The sequence below is a fragment of the Carlito syrichta genome, unplaced genomic scaffold (assembly GCF_000164805.1).
Source record: "Carlito syrichta isolate Samal-C Ts95f unplaced genomic scaffold, Tarsius_syrichta-2.0.1 Scaffold315923, whole genome shotgun sequence".
Lineage (NCBI taxonomy): Eukaryota > Metazoa > Chordata > Mammalia > Primates > Tarsiidae > Carlito > Carlito syrichta.
In genome coordinates, this window is record NW_007260019.1 from 99,935 (window position 1) to 118,150 (window position 18,216).

At 41.3% G+C, this 18,216-nt stretch overlaps 1 pseudogene; it reads left to right on the forward strand.

Moving 5' to 3' along the window:
- Window positions 1–837: 837 nt before the first annotated feature.
- On the forward strand, window positions 838–15,746 carry LOC103276100 (annotated as a pseudogene).
- Window positions 15,747–18,216: the final 2,470 nt, after the last annotated feature.

Consider the following 18,216-nt stretch of genomic DNA (forward strand, 5'->3'; position numbering starts at 1 on the left):
CAAACCCGCGGGCTCAGGCAGTTCACTCACCTCAGCTTCCCAAAGGCGCGGGATTACAGACTGAGCCACCGAGCCCAGCTGTCTTTTATATTCTTATATGCAAGGAGATCATCTGAGTTCGTGGACTTCTCGCATTTGTGTATTGTTTTTTCTTTTACACTCTCCCTCTTTTTTTTTAAGCAGGATTATTAGGACAGAAAACCTCCCGCAGTAGGAGAGGACCCGAAGGATTTACCAAATTGTCTCCTTTTATCAAGGAGTATTTGGGGGCTTCTTTCTTTCTTTTTTTTTTCTTATTTATTTATTTATTCACCTATTTATTCCTTTTTACTTTTTACTCCTCTTTAGGGGCCTTGTTTCTTTGATATGTGGGTGTGGCAATGGCCAGTTTGTCCAACATGTCACTGGTGGATGTGGATTTCCCCAGCAGGGTAAAAAATGTGGGCTTCCCTTGAAACTGTTCCCAGGGTACATTGCAGTGTTTTGCTGCCTCCGGAGACTGGGACGGAGTCCTGCAGCCCAGAGATCAAGTCACCAGGTCTCATTCTTGTACTACAGTTCCCAGCATGCTCTGCAATGCACACCACATCCTGCTCCTCTCCCCAACTTCCGGTGCAGGGAGGCAACTAAACCTCAAAATGCTACAAGAAAAAACGTGCTTTTCTTTTTTCTTGCCTCCTCCAGCCCCGTTGGATCACATCTGCGGTCATTCAGATCAGAAGGGTGGTGAACTGTCGCCTTATCCAATCAGCGGATGCTAGTTCGGAAGATGCCCAATCAGAAAGGAGATTGAAGTGAGGTGGTGGCTTCCGGGTTCTGACCGGGCCTTTTGTTTTCTGGGCTTGCGGAAGTGCCGAATCATCTCGGAAACAGTGGCATGTCTTTGTTTCTTCCTTTTTCTCCCTGTGAGATGCAGGTCCGGGGAGTCAGTAAGGAAGAGGCTGGGTCACCCAGAAGCCGGGAGATGGTGAGTATGGGTGTGGGTGCGAGAGCGAGAGGCAGGATGGACACGGATGACCCGGCTGTGGCCGACCGGCCTCCCCCTCACTTCTGATCCTGGACCTGTGCCCGCCAGCGTCTCGGCCCCGGTCCCCTCTTCACAGGTTTGGTCTGGTTCGGTCCCCAGCGTCCTGTCCCCATGGCAACCTCGCTGTACTGGAGGCTTCTCCAGTATGTATGTGTGAGACCCAGGAGTGTCGTGGGGGGTCTGACCCGCGTGGGGGCCCCTGGGGGAAGGGGTTGTGTTCCTTGCCCCATCCCTCTCTCCTCCTACAAGGTAATCGTAGGCTCCAGCACAGTGTTAAGGGGTTCTCTTGGGCCAACATCAGATCGTGAATCTCTAAGTTCCAGTCAGGGCTTGTAGACTGGGGTCTCCAGAGGGCCTGGGGGTAAAGGCTTGGAGAAGAGGCGGGGGAAGCCAGTCATGAGCAGGTGGCAGTGTGTGACAGTCCCACAGTCGCCTGATCTTGTACCTCCACTTGGTAATCCCTAGACCAAGTCATCAGGGTTGCTAGGATACTGGACAGGGTGAGGGAAAATGGATGGAGCAAGGGGCACAGCACCGCCAGGGCTGGCAAGCCGGAGGTGCATGCTTGAAACCAAGAGATCCGAGTAAATTGCAAAGAATTGCAACACACAGAGGTGAGAGAAGAAAAGATTTATTTAAGAAAGTTCACCCCCCACAGTCAGGGTATGGGCCTACACTCTAGGTGAGTGTGGTCTTGTAGCCCCTCAGAGTCCTGGCTTAAATTCTTTTCTTGGAGATGTTGCATGTGACTGCGTGACTTTCCTGTTGACCACCTGTGAATGTCTTGAAGATCCTGTGACACAGAGACCCATTAATTTCTGTCCATATATTCATAGCCTCGGTGTGAAAAGGATTCTAATTCTCCTGCACCTTCCCAAATGACATTCTTTAGAGCTAGAGGAGGATGCACCTCCCCTTATCTCCCAGGCATTCCCAGTGAGTATCTTCAGGGGATCCTTGGCTTCCCTGTAGATAGTGCCCAATTTATTGGAAGATCGGATCCCCACCCACTCTCCTTCTGAGCGGTTATAACTTTTGTAATTACAGGTTTCATGACTTTTACAGTCCTTGCCCAATGCATGATGTCTTAGGCCTTTTAAATTCCCTTTACTCTAGGCAAACTTGATTGCCACTATGACATCCCTCAGATACATGAAAGCCTTTTTCTGAAAAGACAAAGTCGATAAAGTTAATTATACCTAAAGCGTGCATTTCTCCAAAAGCATAGGTTCTACTTTCTCATCATTGTGTCAGGTTTTCAGAACAAGATAAAAAATGACTTCCCACTCTCCGTCTGTCCTTTCAAGGGTCATTGGCAGTTTGTCACCAGGTCCAAACTTGGTTCTGACTGGTGGGACAGCAAAAGTCAAGACAAGGAGTTGGAACAAGGGCTGTGACTTTATTTAGAGGACCATTAAAACCGAGAAGATGAGAGGCCAAGACCCCTCTTGGGTTGTGTGTACTTTTTGGGGGGTTTTGTCCAGGTCAGTGGTGGGAGACAGAGAGGGGAGAGGATTGCTTAAGCCCAGAAATGTGAAGCTAACCTGGACAACATAGCACATCCATGTAGCTATAAAAGCTGATATAATTTAGCCAAGGTGGTTCATGCATGCCTGTGATTTCAGATTCTTGGGAGCCTGAGAAGGAAGAACCTGCCCAGGTTATGGAGTGATACTCAGACTCTAAAACACTTGTAATTTGCTGGGCTCAGTGGCTCAGCGTGCAATCCCACACTTTGGGAGACTGAGGCAAGTGGATTGCCTGAGTCCACAGGTTTGAGACACGTTTGTATTTTTTTTTTTTTTTTTTTTGAGTTGGAATCTCTGTCACCCAGACTGGAGTGCAGTAGCCACTACTGGCCACCACAGCCTCGACCTGTTGGGCTTCAGCGATCCTTCCACCTCTGCCTTATAAGTAACTGGAACTACAGGCATGCCCAGCTGATTTTTGATTTATTATAGAGATGAGATCTTGCCAAGTTGCCCAGGCGGGTCTCGAACATACAGGCTCAGGCAATCCACTCACATCAGCCTCCCAAAGTGCAGGATTACAGGCTGAGCCACCGAGCTTGGCTCACATAATGTATTAATCAAAAATTTAGTGGCCACCTCCTGTGTTATGTGAACTACAGACATGTGCTACCACACCTGGCTAATGTTTTATTTATTGTAGAGATGAGGTCTCACCAAATTACCTGAGCTTGCCTCAAACCCACAGGTTCAAGCAATCCTCTTGCCTTGGCCTCCCAAAGTGCTGGGATTACAGCTTGAGTTATGGAGCCTATCTTTTATATATATTTTAGTAGAAAACTCACTGTTTCCCCTGGCTGTAGAGCAATGGTACACTCATGGCCACTGCCACCTCAATCTACTCATGAACTTAACACTTCTGCCTTCCAAGTAGCTGGAACCACAAGTGTGCACCGCCATGCCTCACCATTTTTTTATTTATTGGAGAGATGAGGGCTCACCAAATTGCTGCAGCTGTTTTGGAAACTCTATGCTCAGGAAATCCTGTCATCTCCTCCTCCCAAAGCGATGGGATCATGGATGTGAGCCACCACAGCTATCCTGAAAGATTGTTAGTGTTTATTATTATGGAGATGTCCTAGTCTTACATATTATGAAGTTTTGTTTAGATATGTCTTAAAGTTGAAAAGGTTGACAAATTGGTCTACATTAAAATATCTGAATGCTTCCTAAAAGCAGCATATGGGAAATTTATCTATGTCTTCCCTGTGTTAGCTACCCTGCCTTATTTTGACATTTCATGGTTACATTCGCTGTTGTTTTAGTCAAAGATTTGTCTTCTTCCAAGATAAAAATTTATAGGAAGTACATTTAAGTTGATTAGGTGAGTGGATTCTTTGCATTTTCCATACATTGCTAATATTGAGGGGAAAAGACAGAAATAATTCCTATCCTCTGTGAAAGCGTAAACTGGTGAGGTGGACCATTGTCATGGGAATAATGCAAGATTGCAATAAAGGAGAAAGTAGAAAGAAGCCAATTTTAATAACCACCATTCACACATTGGAAAGGGTGCAGATAGAGACAATTGAGGTGTGGAATGGCCAAGAGTTTGGATTTTTAAAATTCTTGGCAAAAGTGTGTTTAAACCCAAAGGACTGTCCAGGGCAATGGGTCTTTGATGTAGACTGTAGCCACATGAGTTTTATATTTTGCTGGTTGCCAGTCATTAGCATCTCATGCCCTCAAGTGATGGGCTACATGGGAGGTGTCAAGGGAGAGGGGTTTTCCAACAAGAGACTTGTGAGATATTTGAAATCCACAAACTTCTTGATCAAAAAGTGGTCTTACTAAATTTTCTATGGCCTCAGCCAGTGAAGAGGTGATCTTTGATTCCCCCTTGACAAGGAACCTGAAATTTTCCTAGATATTAGTATGTAAACCTTGAGTTGAAAGGTTGAGTTGTTGGATTGCTCTGATTTTGCATCTGATGGAGTATTTGTTGAGGGGAATGAGGTAGACTCCCTCTTGGCCTGCAAAAAAATGTAATCTTAAAATGTATTAATGCCTTCTAAAACCTGACTATTGAAAATTAACTATGTTTAACCTATGCTTGATTCAAAGCATGCCAGTCTAAGGAAAAATGGTGATGCTGAGGCAAAATGTAAACAAAGTTTATTCTAAGTTTCTTGAAGTCCCTACTTTCATTCTGGATTAAGTTTCACTTGTGAAAGGAATAAAAAAATCCCAAATTGGCTGGGCTCAGTGGCTCAGCCTGTAATCCCAGTGCTTTGGGAGGCTGAGGTGAGTGGATTGCATTTTAAAAATTCTGAATCAGAATTTGCATTTTAAGAAGATAGTCAGTTCATTTTGTACACATTAAAACTTGATGAGGACCTTCCAACCTATTGTGAATTTTCCCTTTGAGCAGTATATGCAACTTATTCTTCTTAAAATGCAAATTCTGATTTAGTCTTCCACCTCAGCCTTCCAAGTAGCTGGAACTATAAGCGTGCACTACCATGCCTGGCTAATTTTTTGATTTGTTGTAGAGATGAGGTCTCACCAAGTTACCCAGGTGGGTCTCAAACCTGCGGGCTCAGGCGATCCACTCACCTCAGCCCCCCAAGGCATGGGATTACAGACTGAGCCACCGAACTGGACCATGTTTCAGCTTTTATAGCTACATGTATGTGCCATGTTGTCCAGGTTAGCCTCAAATTTCTGGGCTGAAGCAATCCTCTCACCTCAGCCTCCCTAAGTGATAGGATTCCTGTCATAAGCTATGATGTGCAGCCACTATATGCCTTTCAGATAAGCACAATCCTTTCCTTGCTACCACCACACCCACAGGCAGGAGTGTCCAGAAAGGGCAGTAAAGTCTACCTTTCTCAGTCTTTTGTCACAGGAGACAGATTCAAAAACAGTGAGCTCCTGCAAGAAGTGCAAAGTGTGAGTTAATTCTTTCCTTCCCACAAGTGCCCTCCCTTCCTAGAAACACTGGCAATTTCTGCTACAGTATTGAATACACGATGCCGCTGGCTTACCTGTCTGACGACATCCAAGCAGAGCAGGACAGGTGACCTCCCTTCTGAATTCAACTTTTCATGAACATATCTGGCAGCCCTCAGCTTGACAGTGTCGCCATGTTAGGATCCCATGGGGGATAGCTAGGTGCCATGACTCACACCTGTAATTCCAGTAGTTTGGATGATGAGGTGAAAATATTGCCAGAGCCCAGGGGTTTCAGAGCAGCCTGGCCAACTTGGCATGACTTCATTTCAGCACTAAATCAAGCAATTAGCTGGGCATTATGGCACATGTGTGAAGTTTGATGTGGAACTATTGCCTGTGGCCAGCAGGTCAAGGCTGCAGTGGCCATGAGTGTCCCACTGCACTCCATCCTGGGCACAACAGAAAAAACAACAAAGAAAAATGGTTATTTTTAACAATGAGAAACCAACAGATATAATAATGAAACAGCAACAATTCTGTCTGTGAAAGCTCTCTTAAGCAGTAACATCAGAACTCAACAAAAAGTCAGGTACCATGGACAACTCCCTGTTTGTACTGACTACATGGTGCTCATTCAACACCATTCACCCTTTAACCACAGTTGGAAGTTTCTGCAGGATAGGGACATTGACCACTTGATCTGTTTTCTCTAGTGACTTTGTAATATGGTGGTAAACCTGTTATCTACCAGTGTTTCTCCAGACCTACTCCTCATTATTTACCCAAGTAACAGGAAACTGTAACCAATTCATATGTCAAAATTCATTCTTTGTCCATGGAGAGTTATATTCTTATTACTAAATTCAGCATTTAAATTTTTTTTTTGTTTTGAGTTGGAGTCTCACTGTGTTGCTCAGACTGGAGTGTAGTGGCCATTCCCGGCCACCGCAGCCTCAACCTGCTGGGCTCTGATGATCCTTCTGCCTCACCCTTTGAAGTAGCCGATGGCTCCATCACAATGTTAAAGAGGCCTCTTGGTCAACAGCAGTTCTTGAGTCCAAAACACATAAAGAGCCAGGACTTGTGGTGTGGGGATCCTGGAGGGTCTGGGAGGAAAAGATATGAGAAGGGGCAAGAGGAAGCTGGGATGGGCAAGTGCTGTTGGGTGACAGTCCTGCAGTGGCATTATCTGAATTATCAAGTTGGAAATCTCTAGGGTCTGTCATTAGTGTCATTGGACATTTTTGTCACCAGGTCCAAATCCGGTTCTGTCTACATAAGGAGTTGGAGCAGGGATTGTCACTTTATTTAGTAGGGACACTAAAACCTAGGAAATGAGGGGATTGCATCCTAAAGACCCCTCCTGGGTCATGTGTGCTTTTTCAAAATTTTTATCCAGGCAGTGGGACAGAGAGCGGCTAAGATCAAGAAGTGGCTTAGATTTACAGACATCTGGGCGATGAAAGGAGTCCCGGAAAGTGATGAATTATCTTTATCCTTGGTTCACAGTCTCCTTGTTCCTTTATTAAACAAAACAGAGTTAGTACACATACTTTCACTTTCCCAGAGTTGGTCTGGACAGCTGCATACTGTTGCCAACCTTGTAAACATTGCAAAATTATTTTAGCTACATGGAAACACACAAAGAGGCTAGAGATCTCCCCTCCCCACCACGGTCTAAAATGGAGTTATGTCGAACTTTTGAGAGTTGACTGTCCCATTTTGGATTGATTAGGTCTAAGTTTTATATTATTAAATTAGTAACAAAAAATTTATTTTAGTTCGGCCACTGGTTTCGGTGCACTTGTAGTCACATCACTGTTCTTGAGGGGAAAGGCAGAATTGATGTCTGTCCTCTGGAATATCTTGCATTTGTAAAGAAGGAAAACTATCCTAATGACAAAGTACACCCACCTCAGGGAGGTGGTGGAAGAATCAAATCAAAGAGAACCTTAGGGAAACAGGAGAGCAAGCGAGTGGCTCCCAAGAGGGTGGTAAGACTGACAAAAAATAAATACTTTCCATTTAATTTTGAAATAAGTAAAGGCATATTTTCAAAATGTAGCTGTTAATCTCACCTGAGAAGAAATCCCAGAGAATTTGGAGGAAGAAGTAAAAATGGCTGCTTCTCAGGTAAATAAATGTGTCCCAGATTAGAAGGAATGTCATGTGTGTAAAACTTGCAAACCATGCTGCTATCCTTGTGGTGGTCCTACCTAATGAGTGTGTTTCAACTATTTTTGTTCTTCCTGTGATATTTAATGGACCTGTCAGACACTGCTCCTACATAGCTTTTTCTGTTCTCTTCAGTCATACTTCTTAGTTGTCATAAACTGTTTGCACCATGAATGTATGACCTGCATTATTAAAAATGATCCCTTGTTACTGGGGGTCATGGGAAGTCATGGTAACATCAGATCCTAATGAAGGAAAGAAACATGTGTATGTATATGTATATATAAGTATATATATATACACACACATATATGGAATCTTCCAAATGTGTATTTGTGTATATATATATTTGGAATCTTCCTCTGTTGTTCAGAATGAAATGCATTGGCACACTCATGGCCACCAGAGCTCAGTTAATTTTTTAATTTAATGTAGAGATGAGGTATTGCCAAGTTGCCAGGCTGGTCTCACACCCAAGACTTCAGGAAATTCTCTTGCCACAGCCTCCCAACATGCTGAGATTTGCCAGAGACCAGTTCCAGCTGGGTTCAGGGTACCCCAAAGGTGGAGACAGTGTCAGCGATAGGGGGGAAGAAGAGAGAGAGAGAGAGAGAGAGAGAGACACTGACTGAACTCCAATCTAGTGCAGAAGCCATTTAATGGGAATTACAACTGGTCTTTTATACACAGTCGGGTGTGTGAGGGGCGTTCCCCACCCACCAGATGTTCTTTCAGGTATAATCCCATAACCTAATCGATGAAACCTTAATCAATGACTGCCTTTAAACCCTGTTCGCACTGCCTATAAACCCTTTTCATATTGCCTATAAAGCCTTTTCTTACTAATACCAAGTTAAACAATTCTATAGAGACTTAGGTACTTACTTTAAAAACTAAAGTGGCCCATCCCAGAGTGTTTGGAATTGTCCCAGTCCAAAACTATATTCCACAATTTACACCTTATTCAACCTCAATAAATCCTAAGATCATGACCTAGAAGCCTGTGACCAATACTAAGGCTCTTAGATGTGACCTGAGTTTGAACTGTAAGTTGTGTGAAAGTCAAAACTGCAGTTTGTGGAAGAATGGGAGCAGTGAGCTTCTAAAGTTAGCTTGTGTTTGTCCCGGTCTCAGAGTTTTTATGTTTTGAGCTCACAGGAGCTTAATCTGGTTAGTGCTGAGCAGAAAGGGGGAGAAAATGGGGTCAATAGTTCCCGAATGCATCCTAGTGGTCTCAGAGTCAATGGCTCTTCCTGATCCCTGATGCTCAGTGGGCCTCTGTGGCCAGCTCCCAACAGAGATTATAGGCATCAGCCTCTGTTCCTAGAAAGAACATGTACTGTTAAGGTTCTGTGTAGATGCTCTATCAGCTCCATGCAGAACACGGTTAATAAAATTTGCATTCAAACAAGATGGCAGTTACTGCCCAAAATAACTGTGGAAAGTCTGAATAAATAATAATTCCAGCTACATGGAAGGATGAGGTGGAAGGATCACCAGAGCCCAGCATGTTGAGACTGCAGTGGCTGCAAGTGGCCACTGCACTCCAGTCTGGGCAAAAGAGTGAGACTCCAACTCAAAAAAAAAAAAAAGAAAAGAATAATTAGAAGAGGCTTGCTCTCTAGGATGCCAAAAACTAAAAGTATAAATACACTTTCAGGGATTACATGCCGTGGGAGATTCCTGTAGACTAATTTCTGAGTAACACGAGCTTGCTTGTTATTAAATTGAGATTATAAATTACTATATTGGATGGGTGTGGTGATTCACCTTGTAATCCCAGCACTTTTGGAGGCTGGGGCAACAAATTTGCCTGAGCCTGTGTTTTGAGAACAGTTCGGGCATTTGGTGAGACCTCGTCTCTACATTAAATTACAAAAACTAGCCAGGCATGATTGCATGTGTATGTAGTTCTAGATACTTGGAAGGCTGAGGCAGAAGGATTGACTAAGTTCAGCAGATCAAGGCTGAAGTGGTCATGAGCTTACCACTGCACTCCAGCCTGGGTAAGAAGAATGAGACTCCAACTCAAAAAGTAATAATAAATTACTATAACTTTTGACAAAAAGATCTCAGCATGGATGTAGTGTTCCACCTATGTGCTTGACTTCTGATACCAATTTGTCCCAAATACTTGGGATGCTATGGAGGATGAATTCTTTTAGCCAAGGAGATCAAGACTGCAATAAGTCATGATTATACCAGGGCACCCTAGCCTGGATCAGAATGAGACACAACTAGCCGGGCGTAGTAGCGCATGCATGTATTTCCAGCTACTTTGAAGGCTGAGGTGGAAGGATCTCCGGAGCCCAGCAGGTCAAGGCTTCAGTGGCTGGGAGTGGCCACTGCATGCCAGTCTGGGTGACAGAGTGAGATTCCAAGTCAAAAAAAAAAAAAAAGAATGAGACACACCAACTCAACAAAAAAGCACAGAACCTCAGGCTAAATCCATGTATTCTGAATCAGAATTTGCATTTTAACAAGATATTCAATTCATTGTTGTACAAATTAAAACTTGTCGAGGATCTTCTGACTTACTAGGAGCAGTATATGTAATGTATTCTGTGTGATATAAACAGTAATTTAAAATGTGTGTGCCTGTGTTGGTGTCTATTTTATGCTGTTTCACTTACAAAAATAGAGTCTACACTGACTGAGTAGATTTTATTTCATCCTTTCTTTACACACTTAATGAATTAGAGGATATTTCTGGTTTTTTTGTTTGTTTGTTTTTTGAGTTGGAGGCTCACTTTGTCACCCAGACTGGAGTGCAGTGGCCACTCCCGGTCACCGCAACCTCGACCTCCTGGGCCCTGGCAATCCTTTCACTTCAGCCTTCCAAGTAGCTGAAACTACAGGTGCACGCTGTCATGCCTAGCTAATTTTATTGATTTATTGTAGAGATGAGGTCTCTCCAGGTTGCCCAGGCGGGTCTCGAACCTGTGGGCTCAGGCAATCTATTCACCTTGGCCTCCCAAAGCACGGAACTACAGGCTGAGCCACCGAGCCTGGCCAAAGGATATTTCTTTGTTATGAATTTTTTTATTGTATAATAATAGTTGTCTTGTCAGCGGGACCCTGTTCTTTTCACCCTTGCTTTACCTAGAGGCCATGGTGACTTGGTGAATATGTGTTTTTGTTATTTTCAGGGGTTGATGTCATTCAAGGATGTGGCCATAGAATTCTCTCCAGAGGAGTGGGAATGCCTTAACTCACCTCAGCGAATATTGTACAGGACTGTAATGTTAGAGAACCATAGAAACCTGGTTTTTCTAGGTGAGGAAACTTTCAAAACATAATCCCTATTTTGTACTAAGGATATTATATCCTTTCTTTGTAGAATGTTTTCTGGTAATTTCTGCTTTGCATGAATGAATTTCAGATTCCTACTATCAATGAAACGTTAGTAATATGTTAACATCAAAAATAAATATTAATTATTTTTCATTTTGACATGAAGCCTTCTCTATTTTAAATTGACAGTAGCTTCTAACTATATTATTGGGAAGTCAGAAATTTAGTGGCATAGAAACCATTTCCCACATCTCATTCCAATTACTGCCATAAGTTATTCACTCACTAGTATACTGAACTAAGAACTCACCAATTTAAGGCCAGACATAGTGACTCGGCCGTTTAATGCCCCAGCACTTCAGGGGGCTGAGTTTAGAGGACTACCAGAGCCCATGTTTCAAGAATAGACTGGGCAACTTGGCAAGACCCCATCTCTACACTAAATCAAAAAATTATCTGGGGGTGGTAATGCACACCTGTAGTTCTGGTGACTTGGTAGGCTGAGGGAGAAGAATTACCTGAGCCCAACAGGTGAGCACTGGGGTGGCTATGAGCTTTACACTGCACTCCAGCCTGGGTGACAGAGTGAGACTCTAACTTAGAATAAAAAGAAACCCATAAATTAAAAATTCTATCTAAATGTCCTAAAGGTTTTATTGGGAAACCGTGTTTGTGGTTAACTTTCTAGAATCTTGTATAATGTCTTCTCTACTGACCAAATACTAGGTTTGTAATCTAAGAACTTTAGCAAGAGTCATGTTACTTTTTTCTAATTAAACAGGACTTGCTGTCTCTAAGCCAGACCTTATTACATGTCTGGAACAAAGGAAAGAGCCCTGGGATGTGAAGAGACATGGAACATTAGTCAAACTTCCAGGTAAGTGGAAGTGGTTGAAGCACATGACACAGGTTGAGGAATCAGAGTTGAAATGTGGTTTGGGAAGGTGGTCTGCTCCAATAGAAATGGTTTCTTAGAAACCTGGGATTCTTTCTCTTCCTGTCACAAAGTGACATCTGTTATTCTATGTTCAGAAATTCTCCAAAAACTCTGTTTCTTCAATGATCTTTCAAGTTCACAGAGGAAATCAAAGTCCACTTAATGCTTTGTTAGGAACTGCATGATCTGAATACCTTTCTGATGCTTTGGAGACTTGCAAGTATTTCCTTACTTATTTGGAAATCCAGGTCAAACTATTTTTTTTTTTTTGAGTTGGAGTCTCACTCTGTCACCCAGACTGGAGTGCAGTGGCTGCTCCCGGCCACCGCAGCCTCAACCTGCTGGGCTCCAGTGATCCTTCCACCTCAGCCTTCCAAGTAGCCAGAATTACAGGCATGAGCTACGACACCCGGCTGATTTTTTGATTTATTGTAGAGATGAGGTCTCGCTGCCCAGGTGGATCTTGAACCCACGAGCTCAGGCAATCCACTCACCTCAGCCTCCCAAAGGCGTGGGATTACAGGCTGAGCCACCAAGCCCGGCTTATGTTTTATGTTTTCATTTTGCATCATATTTGGAAGTATGTGAGCAGTAATTTTGTTATCTGTTTGAGAAATTTTAAGAACACTGTGGACACACGTTACATGTTTTCTAATTTATGATTTTCTATACTAGGGAGATTTCCAATGATTTTATTTAAATTCATACTCAATCGTCCTACTTAAATACAAATTGTCTCTCTTAATAGAGGAAATCCTGATATTTTACTTAAATTTTATTTTTATAGTAAGATCTGAGACTGGTAGTTTTTCTTTATATCCAAATATTTAAGTATATTATATCGTGTAGAGGATTGGTAAACATATATTAAACTCCTAAATGTTAACCTGTGTCTTAATAACTCTTATTTTATAATTTTCTTTAGTATGAAGCTTAGCACTAGCTTCATATATGCATATATTGAAACACATGTATGTATATTTATGTGTGATTAGCATCAGATTTCTATACATAAACAAAAATGTATAACCATGTGTTTTAAATAATGTAATAATTTGATATGCCTATATAGTGTAAAGTGATTACAATTATGTTAATGAACATGTCAACCATCTTACGTAGTTGCCATTTTTATGTTTTTTAAGGAGAACCCATTATGTCTTCTATTTTAGCAAATTTTCTAAGCGTATGAGATGTCATTATGAATAATAAGTCACTATGATACACATTAGTTCCCTAAGACTCGTTAAAACTCAAATTTGGTAACCATTGAAAAACATCTCCATTTTCCCACCTGCGGGCCCTGGTGACCATGTTGTACTTTCTTCCTCTATGAGTGCAAAGTTTTTTGATTTCACAGGAGTGAGATCATACAGGATTATGTTTTCCCAAGTTGGAGTCTCCCTCCAGACTGGAATGCAGTGGCATGCTAATGACCACCACAGCCTCATTGCTGGGCTGTTCTTCCATATCAGCCTTTCAAGTAACTGGAACTACAAGCGTGCACTGCAATGTCAAACTTATTTTTGTATTTCTTATAGGCCTGTGGTCTCACCTAGGTGCCCAGAGTGGTCTTGAACCCCTGAGCTTAGGCAATCCTCTCACCTAAGTCTCCCAATGTGATGGGTTTACAGACTTGAGCCACTGTACCTGTTCTCATGCAGTATTTGTGTGTGTGTGAGCCTGGCTCACTTCAGTTAGCATAATGTCTTACAATGTCATCCATAGGGTTAAAATTGCAGAATTATTTTTTTAAAAATTTTGGCTGAATCATATGTTATTGTACATGTATACGTGTGTGTGTGTTTATACACGTTATTTTCTTAACACAGATTCCACAAATATTCAGGTTGTTTTCAAGCTTGCTCATCTTGACAAATGCTGCAATTCCCATAGGGGTTGGAGACTACTTTTTGATACTGATTTTATTTCCTTTGGTTATATACCCAGAAAAGGGATTTCTGAGTTATGTGGCTCATTTTTAAAAGAATGTTGGGAAAGTGTGCATGAGGGTGAAAGGCAGATAAGATGCTCAGTTGCAAATAACCATTACAAATGTAACAAGAGTAGGAAAGTCTTTCATCAACACTCAAAATTTGTTATCCACCAGAGTATCCATATTTCTGAAATGGCTTTCAAACACAAATATGGCAAAACTTTTAACCGGTCCTCAAAATGTATTCAACATCAAAAAAATAGTGGAGGAAATATACCCAATATATGTGGGAAAGGATTGGAAAAATCATCCTATCTAAATAAACATGAAAGAATCCATAAGGGGGAGGCAGACTTCAAAAGTGAAAAATGTGGTAAAGCCCTTAGCTATTACTCATGTCATTCACAACATCAGAAAATTCATTGTGAAGAGAAACTCTGTAAAAGTGAAGAATGTGGCAAAACCTTTCACTCTCATTCACATCTTACTTGACATACAGTGATCCATACTGGAGAGAAACCCTACAAATGTGAAGAATGTGGCAAAACCTTTCCCTCTTGTTCATATCTCACTCAACACACAGTGATTCATACAGGAGTGAAATGCTACAAATGTGAAGAATGTGGCAAAGCCTTTCACTCTCATTCACATCTTACTCGACATACAATGATCCATACTGGAGAGAAACCCTACAAATGTGAAGAATGTGGCAAAGCCTTTCACTCTCGTTCAAATCTTACTCAACATACACTGATCCATACTGGAGAGAAACCCTACAAATGTGAAGAATGTGGCAAATCATTTCCCTCTCGTTCATATCTCACTCAACACACAGTGATACATACTGGAGTGAAACGCTACAAATGTGAAGAATGTGGCAAAGCCTTTTACTCTCATTCACATCTTACTCGACATACAGTGATTCACACTGGAGTGAAATGCCACAAATGTGAAGAATGTGGCAAAGCTTTTCCCACTCGTTCAAATCTTACTCAACATACACTGATTCATACTGGAAAGAAACCCTGCAAATGTGAAGAATGTGGCAAAACCTTTCACTTTCGTTCACTCCTTACTCGACATATGATGATCCATACTGGAGAGAAACCCTACAAATGTGAAGAATGTGGCAAAGCCTTTCACTCTCGTTCAAAACTTACTCAACATACAGTGATCCATAGTGGAGTTAAACGTTACAAATGTGAAGAATGTGGCAAAGCCTTTCTCTCTCGTTCACATCTTACTCAGCATACATTGATCCATAGTGGAGTTAAACGCTACAAATGTGAAGAATGTGGCAAAGCCTTTCACATTCGTTCACTCCTTACTCGACATACGATGATCCATACTGGAGAGAAACCCTACCAGTGTGAAGAATGTGGCAAAGCCTTTCACACTCATTCACTCCTTACTCGACATACGATGATCCATACTGGAGAGAAACCCTACAAATGTGAAGAATGTGGCAAAGCCTTTAACTGTCGTTCACATCTTACTCGACATACAGTGATCCATACTGGAGAGAAACCATACAAATGTGAAGAATGTGGCAAAGCCTTTCGCTGTCGTTCAACCCTTACTCAACATACAGTGATCCATACTGGAGAGAAACCGTATAAATGTGCAGAATGTGGCAAAACCTTTCACTCTCGGTCAAACCATAATAAACATACAGTGATCCATACTTTAGTGAAACCCTACAAATGTGAAGAATGTGGCAAAACCTTTTACTCTCATTCAAACCTTAATCAACATACATTGATCCATAGTGGAGAGAAATCCTACAAATGTGAAGAATGTGGCAAAGCCTTTCACTTTCATTCGCAACTTGCTCAACATACAATGATCCATACTGGAGAGAGACCCTACAAATGTGAGGAATGTGGCAAAGCCTTTCGCTCTCGAGGGGGATTTTCTGGCCATAAGACCATCCATACTGGGGAGAAACCCTAGAGATGTAAAGAATGTGGAAAAAACTTTCACTCTCAAGGAGGATTTGCTGGCCATAAGACCATCCATACTGGAGTGAAACCCACAAATGTGCAAAATATGGCAAATACTTTACTCAATGCTTGAAGCTTATTGAACATCAGAATATCCATACTGCGGAGAAATCGTACAGATGTGAAGAATGTGGCAAAGCTTCTTGCTCCCATTCAATGTTTGCTGGATATATCAAGGTGCATTGTGGAGAGAAACCCTACAAATGTCAAGAATGTGACAAAGCCTTTCACTCTCACTTTGGATTTGCTTTACAAAGACCATCCATACTGGGGGAAAAAAACCCTACAAATGTGAAGATGTGGCAAGGTCTTTCACTCTCATTTAGGATTTGCTAGACATAAGACCATGTGTACTGGGGAGAAATCCTACAAATATGAAGAATGTGGCCAAGCCTTTTGATCTCATTCAGTGCTTGTTGGAGATATCAAGGCGCATATTAGGAAGAAACCATAAGTGTGAAGAATGTGGAAATTCCTTTTGCTCTCACAATGGATTTGGTGGACATAAGACAATCCATACTGGAGAGAAACCCTACAGATGTGAAATATATTGAAAAGCTTTTCACTCTCATTCACTACTTGCTCAACATGGCAAGATCCATACTATTGAGAAACCCTACACCTGTGAAAAGTGTGACACAGCTTTTTGTACTCATGGAGGATTTGCTGAGCATAAGACCATCGATACTGAAGAGAAAGAGAAACTGTACAAATGTGAAGAGTGTGGCAAAGCCTTTCACTCTATTCAGGATTTGCTGGACATAAGACCATCCATACTGGGGAGAAATTGTGCAAATGTGAAGAGTGTTGCAAAGCCTTTCACTCTGTTAAGGATTTGCTGGACATAAGACCACCCATACTGGGGAGAAATCCTATAAGTGTAAAGAATATGGCAAAACCTTTCACTTTCACAATGGATTTACTGGACACATGACCATCTATGCTGGAGAAAAACACTACAAATGTGAAATATACAGAAAAGCTTTTCACTCTCATTCACTGCTTGCTTGAAAAGTCAAGATCCATACTGTTGAGAAATCTTACAAATGTGAAAAGTGTGTCAAAGCGTTTCACACTCATAAAGGATTTGCTGGACACAAGACCATCCATAGTGGAGAGAAATCCTACAAACATGATGAGTGTGGCAAAGCCTTTTGCTCTCAAATGATTTGTGATTCATATGAGGCACCAAGATGGTGAGAAACTCTACAAACGTGAAGAATGTGGCAAAGATTTTTGCTCTCATAAAGTATTTACTGAACATAAGTTTGTTGATACTGGAGAAAAACCCTATAAATGTGAAGAATGTGACATAGCCATTCACTCTCACAATGGATTTGCTGGACACATAATCATTTATACTGGAGAGAAACTATACAAATGTTAAAAATATGGTAAGCCCTTTCCTCTCATCTACAACTAGCTGGACATGAGAATCCATACTGAGATGAAACTATATAAATGAGAGGAATGAGATAAAGCCTTTACCTCTTATTCAATATTTGGTTGACATATGAGCATGTATATTTAGGGTTTCCCTATAGATGGGCAGAATGGGGTAAACCTTTTCAATGTTATTCTAAGTTTTCTCAACATCAGACAATTTATACTCTAAATTTTCAGTATCTCTACTGACTGGAAAATCATATATCTAGTTATAAACAATAGAGACATGGTGAGAAAATTACAGATGTCAAGAGTACCGTTATCTTTACTCAAACCACAGATCTTTTGAATGTGCAAATGTAAAACATGTCTAAAGACATTAACCAGCAAAAACTTTATTTGACATTAGACTGTGCATTGTAGAGAATCTACAAATTTAAAGAATGTGGACTGGCCTTTGTTCAAAATATATGCCATTGGAAATACTAGGGTATTCAGACTGAAAATGTTACAAATGCAATTTATATGGAAGCTTATTTACTGAAAGATCAAGTTGAAATAAATATCAAATATTGAGTGGCACTAGAAGATGGTTTGTTATTTGTTTTTTAGAAAAGCATAAATATATTCTCTGTATAATTTTGGTTTTTATTGACAGAATTTGAGGATATTTCAAAAAGCACACAATATTGATGTAATGTAATTGCATGATGCTATGCCTTCATTCATAGTGTTTATGTAAAGGCATGGGGTCAGTTTTTGGTATTTTAGAGCTATGAAATGTCCCTGTATAGTAGGTCATCAGCACTCATCTCATGTTTTTCATGGAGGATGAAAAACATTGATATGTAATCTCCTTTAAAAGATCGAACCGAAGAGGTTTTTTGTGGTTCCCATTAAGCAGTATTGTAAGTTTGGAATGAGGTGAGTGCTCAGGATAACATTTTTCTTTGTAAATAAATGACAAATAATCATTTAGAGTTTTAGAAATCATTTGTCTTACTACTTACATACAAATGAGAAAATGAGGCCAG